Genomic DNA, 6,000 nt, shown 5'->3' with positions numbered 1-6,000 from the left:
ATGCAACGCACCTAAACAGTGTATTTAGGTGAGATGCAACACACTTTGTGTTAAATTATGGTATGTTCTATGCTTATAACAGTTTACTTCTTTTTCTTATTATATTCCACCGATTAGAAATCACATGTACATAAATTAAAGTGCAAATAGAACATTAAACGATCGACAGAAAACAAGCCAAGACAAGAGACACAAGATGTGGCGGCTAGCCAGGGACAAACCCCACAATGTGTGGGGAAACCCTTTGATCAAATCTTCTTTTATCTTCAATAATTCATCAGAGAGAAATAGTACAATAAATCTGATTCATATCAGCAGTATAAAACCCTAGATCAGCAACATCAGCATTAGCGGCTTCATTATCAAACTAGGGCAGACCATATCTCACAAACTGACAGTCGGATTGACTTCATTCCACCACCAAAAGTTTCGGCTTCCAGAGGAGGTTCAGATGAAACTACAACGTAGTTCAGATGAGGAGATCTTCTAGGCCACGCAAGTCAATCTTTACTTCTGCAGTTGCTGTTTCAGTTTCAGCAGTTTCCGGCTTCAAACTAGGGCAGTCGATATCTTGCAAACCGTTCGTCGGATTGACTTCATTCCACCACCAAAATTTGCGGCTTTCAAAGGAGGTTCAGATGAACCTACAGTGCAGTTCCAAAGAGGAGATCTTCTAGGCCACGCAAGTCAATCTTTACTTCTGCAGTTGCAGCTTCAGTTTCAGCAGTTTCCAGCTTCAAACTAGGGCAGTCGATATCTTGCAAACCATTCGTCAAAATGAATTCATTCCACCACCAAAAGTTGCGGCTTCCAAAGGAGGTTCAGATGAACCTACAACGCAGTTCCAAAGTGGAGATCTTCTAGGCCACGCAAGTCAATCTTTACTTCTGCAGTTGCAGCTTCAAATTCAACAACTTCCGGCTTCACATGTGTGAGAGAGAGAGACCCATTTCAGCGCAGTAGAGAAGAGACTCATATCTGCGCAGTAGAGAGAGAGAGATGTGATGAGATGAGTGAGTCCAAATGAGGAAAAGTCCTCTTATATTTATACACAACATTGGTGGGTGAATAGATGCGACTGTTGGGCCTCTGAGCCTACATGAGTTGTAGGTCGGCTTGATAATAATTCCATAATCAAAATAAATTCATATCTCCATGAATTCTTATCGGAATTGGATGATATTTATATCAATCCTACACCTCTCGACGAGAGGAATCTAATAAAAATATTATTAGCCATGAATAAGATGACCCACATGAAGTTTTTCCCTGGTTGCCAATTTTAACACTCCCTCTCAACCATGGAAAACTTCATCTACAATCTGTCTATCGGTCGTTACTATTCATCCATCAAATGCACTGCCTTGTACAACCTGACCCTTGCCCTGCTCTGCTCTATTTTGCCTGTTCTGCTTTGTTTTGTTCTTCCCTGCACTGATCTGTACTGTTTTGTTCTGTTCTGCTCTGCTCTTGCATTGTTCTGTTCTACTCTGCTTTTGTCCGAATTATGAAGAAGAAGAAATGATCGAGGATGTATCATACTGACTCAAAGTCAGTCTCAGAGTATGTACCACTGGTCCCAGACCAGTCTCAACCAACCCAAAGTCAGCGTCATAGTGAGTACAACTCCAATGGTCGTAGACCAATATCATCCTCCACTGACTCAAAGTTAGTCTCAGAGTATGTACCACTGATCCCAGACCAGTCTCAACCGACCCGAAGTCAGCGTCACAGTATGGTACAACTCCTACCACTGGTCCCAGACCAGTATCATTGATCCCAGATCAATGGAGGTCATCCTAGCGTAGGGAGTACGGTAGTTACAACGATGCATCCATCGGTACTACTATGGTCCCTAACTTCATTTCCCTGCTCATTGATCAGATGAGAGGTACTTCCCATGAGTCCCAGACTGCATGGGTAGGATGCCTCGACAGGAGAACTAATCAATCCTATCCTCACAGGAGAACACATCAATCCTGCTACAATTGCCATGGAGAACACATCAATCCAGGCCTCACAGGAGAACACATCAATCCTGCTACAATTTCCATGGAGAACACATCAATCCAGGCTGCCATGGAGAACACATCAATCCAGGCCTCACAGGAGAACTAATCATCCTGCTACACAGGAGAGCGAATCATCCTATTCCATAAGAGAGCGAATCATCTTGTCCCACAAGAGAGCGAATCATCTTGTTCCAGTGTGCACCACCAGGGGAGGGTGAGTCACCCTGTGGTCATATGTTGCTCCAATAGGAACCACAAGCCCTCAGAGCTCCCAGAGCTCAATGTATGCAACATGCAGGACCCTTGTACAAGGGTTTCTTGCCGACTCCAAGTCGTTTGGGAAAATCACAGATTAGATCTTTCCTCGGGGCTTTGACAAGGTGTATCAACCTGTACATCATCTTAATGTGATGGAGCTTCCTTGCTCATCGACTGACCATATCCCAGATGATGTCTATTTGCTGGAGCAATTGACGAATATGGGATTCCTCAATAATCGAATCCCACCTATGGTTGTTACAGAGAATCACAGTGGTATCCAATGTAAATCCAAACAACTCACTGAAGAGCTTTCGCAACCAGACTGCCTCACACGAGGTTATACTAGCAACAATATATCCTACTTCGGCGGTGCTCAATGCTACTGACTTCTGCTTCCTGCTCATCCAGGATATCGAAGCAGATCCCAAGGTGAAATAGTACCCGGAAGTGCTCTTACGGTCCACCACACTGCTTGCCCAATCAACATCAGTGTATCCAAGTAGTCTCACATCTCCGGCAGTGTATCTTAATCCATGAGAGATTGTGTCCTAAAGACATCTCAGAAGATTCCAGGCATCAATCCAGTGAGGCTCAACCAAGTATGAGCTCATAATGCTAACTGCAAAACATATGTTCGGACGGAGGTTCACCAAGAACATCAATGTGAATGAGTTTTTGAAACTCAGAGGCATTTCCCAAGTCTTGTCTGACATCACTACCATATAACTTCTAAAAGTTAAGATCCTCGAGGTAGTCATAGGCTTGCATTCCATCATACCAAATCTTTCCAATATATTTACCACATATTTTCCTTGAGATAGGAAAATTTCCCTTTGCTTTTGCCACACTTCAAGTCCTTGGTCCTTCATTTCAAATTCAGAAGCCATCTCCCTCTTACATTTGTGAATGAGAGGGTTTGCACTTGTTAGAAAGAGGTCATCCACATACAACACCAGTATGAGAGGCTTGTCATCTTCAACCTTAAAGTAAAGGTTAGGATCAGCTTCACTCCTAGTGAATCCTAGCTTCATCAAGTAGCTATCGATCCTCTCATACCATGCTCCATGCTCGGGGTGCTTGCTTCAGCCCATAGAGAGCCTTCTTCAACCTGCATACATGAGATTTTCAATCAAAAATCTTAAATCCTTCAGGTTGCTCCACATAGACCTCTTCTTTGATAGAACCATGCAAGAACTCGGCCTTAACATCCATCTGATGTAGGTTCCATCCTTGTGAAGCCACAAGGGCTATGATCAAGCGGATGGTCATATATCTGGCAACAGGTGCAAATATCATAGTTTATACCTCCCTTCTGGGATAAACCACGAGAAAAAAAATGAACCTTATACTTTTCCATACTTCCATTTGCTGCATGCTTTATCTTGTAAAGCCATTTTGAAGTAACAATTGTCTTGTCCCGGGTCTGGGAACTACTTCCCAAACATCATTCTCCATAATAGACTCATATTCTATGGTCATAGCATCCTTCCATAGTTAATGCTTGACGACATTTGAGAATGACAAAGGCTCATTTTGTATGATCGTGCTCATGATGGTCAGTTATCCCTGATACCTGTTAAGTTTCTTACTTTGATGGAAGGTTCCTCAGGGTGCAGCATGTCCTTCAGCATCATCAAGTATCCCCCTAAGCCATGAAGGCCTATTACTAGAATAGGAAGGCTCATGTGGATGAGGATCAATCAGATCCATGGGTTCTTCTACATCAGGCATTGATTCATCATCCTTTTCTTTCAGTTCCTTGGTGTCGGCTTCTTGAGAGCTACTCAAAGTCAGCAGATTGTCCACCTTGCTGAGAGCCATATCTTTGTCAAAGGTGACATCATGACTAATCACGACTTCCCTTTGATCGGTGGTGAACATTTCTTCAGGAGTTTAGGAACCCAATGCTTGATGAGGGCATCGATTTTGTACATATACGATGGTGATTGTAGTTTCAGCCCATAGAAACGTTGGAAGTCTTTGATCATATAGCATGGCCCGGACAGCTTCCATCATCGTGTGGTTCTTCCTTCCCACCACACCATTCTGCTCAGGAGTATGTGGTGTAGTAGTCTCCCTCTTAATTCCAACCTTAGGTATGCCTGAGTAAACCAATTGTAATATATCGGAGGTCTTGCTTTGGCTTGAGGGGAATGGTCCCCTTTTGAGCTTTGCTTTGGCACATCCCGGACATACACTTTCTTTCTCTACTTGGAATTCGGGAATCCCTGTTACCATCTGTCTTACATCGGGTAGAGCTTTGTAATGAAGGTGGGCAAACCTCCGATGCCAAAGTTCAGACTAAAGAGTTGTGTCACAAGACATGACACCTAGCGGACTTCCATCGACCTGATATAATGAATCAACACTAAACCCAAGAGCATCTTTAACATTATTTTTCCATATACATACCTTGCCATTGCTGAAGGTTACCTTGTAGCCTCTGTCTTCCATTGCTAAGATGGACACTAGGTTCCTTTTGAGGTCAGGTGTATTTAATACATCCTAGAATTTCTAGCCTTCTTGAATGCTTGTCCTCTTCCTTGATTCCCAGCTCTCCTCTTACCTTTGCTGTTGAATTTGTCATTCCTTTGATTGCCATCAGAGGGATTTCGAGTTGCACCACTACATACTGTACCATGTTTCTCTAATCATGATTATCATCATGCTGCCCATGTCCATGATTTTACCCATCATAATGTTGCTCAAACTAGTGTGCATCATCATCATGCTATCCTATATGTCCATGATCTCATGTTGCCCTTTATGTCCATGATCTCATTCATCATGATGCTCATGATCTCATACATAGTGACTTGCTTTATCGCAAATGTAACATCGTCATTTTCTTCTAGCCTTAGGTCCAACCTTTCCTTTTGATTTAGTCCCGGAATTATTTCTTTTCTTTGCATGAGAAGAAAAGGCAGCAGGAGGACCTTAGGCATGGGAATTTCTTGCACTTCTTCCCTTGTTTCTTCTTGAATGCATCTAGCCATTAATTCCTCGAAACCAGGAATTACATTATAGTTCAAAAGAGTAGTCCTGAACACATACCATTCAAATGGCAATCCTCCAAGAGTTTTGAGTGCCATTTCTCTGTTAGTAATAGTTTCCCCAATAAATAGGAGATCCTTCTTGATCTCGGTGATTCTTAAGAAGTATGCTTGCATACTTTCATCTTTGCCCTTCTTGATTTCCCTCAGCTTATTTCTAAGAAACAAAACTTGATTTGCATCATTAACTTTAAATAAACTCACCAGTCTATCGTAGATTTCCTTGGAGGTGTCCAGTTCAGAGATGTAGGCCACCAAGTGCTTGTCGATAGAGTCCCGGATGATCTTCTATTGTTTTGACTTCTCCATTTTTTCATTTGTTCCAGGCAGTAGCAGATGCATTTGATGGAGGCTCAACAATATTGCCTCTCACATGATCCAACACTCCTTGATTCTCAAGGGATAGATCGATAGACATCTTCCATCCATGATAGTCAGCTTTCTCACGGAGCTTCTCTTCAGCAGGAAAGAGTGTTGAGGACCCCATAGTTCTTTTAGGATAGCCTTGCCAATATTCTCTTCGATGATTGCTCTTGCTCTTGCTCTTGCTCGGGCTTTGTCTTCACCTCAGCTCTGATACCATGTTAAATTATCGTATGTTCTATGCCTATAACAGTTTACTTCTTTTTCTTATTATATTCTTCTGATTAGCAATCACATGTACATAAAGTAAA

The sequence above is a fragment of the Pinus tabuliformis genome, chromosome X (assembly GCF_031772625.1).
Source record: "Pinus tabuliformis cultivar Carrire ecotype Pingquan chromosome X, CPIR1, whole genome shotgun sequence".
NCBI lineage: Eukaryota > Viridiplantae > Streptophyta > Pinopsida > Pinales > Pinaceae > Pinus > Pinus tabuliformis.
The sequence above is the reverse complement of the archived record's forward strand: the minus strand, read 5'-3'. Positions refer to the sequence as shown.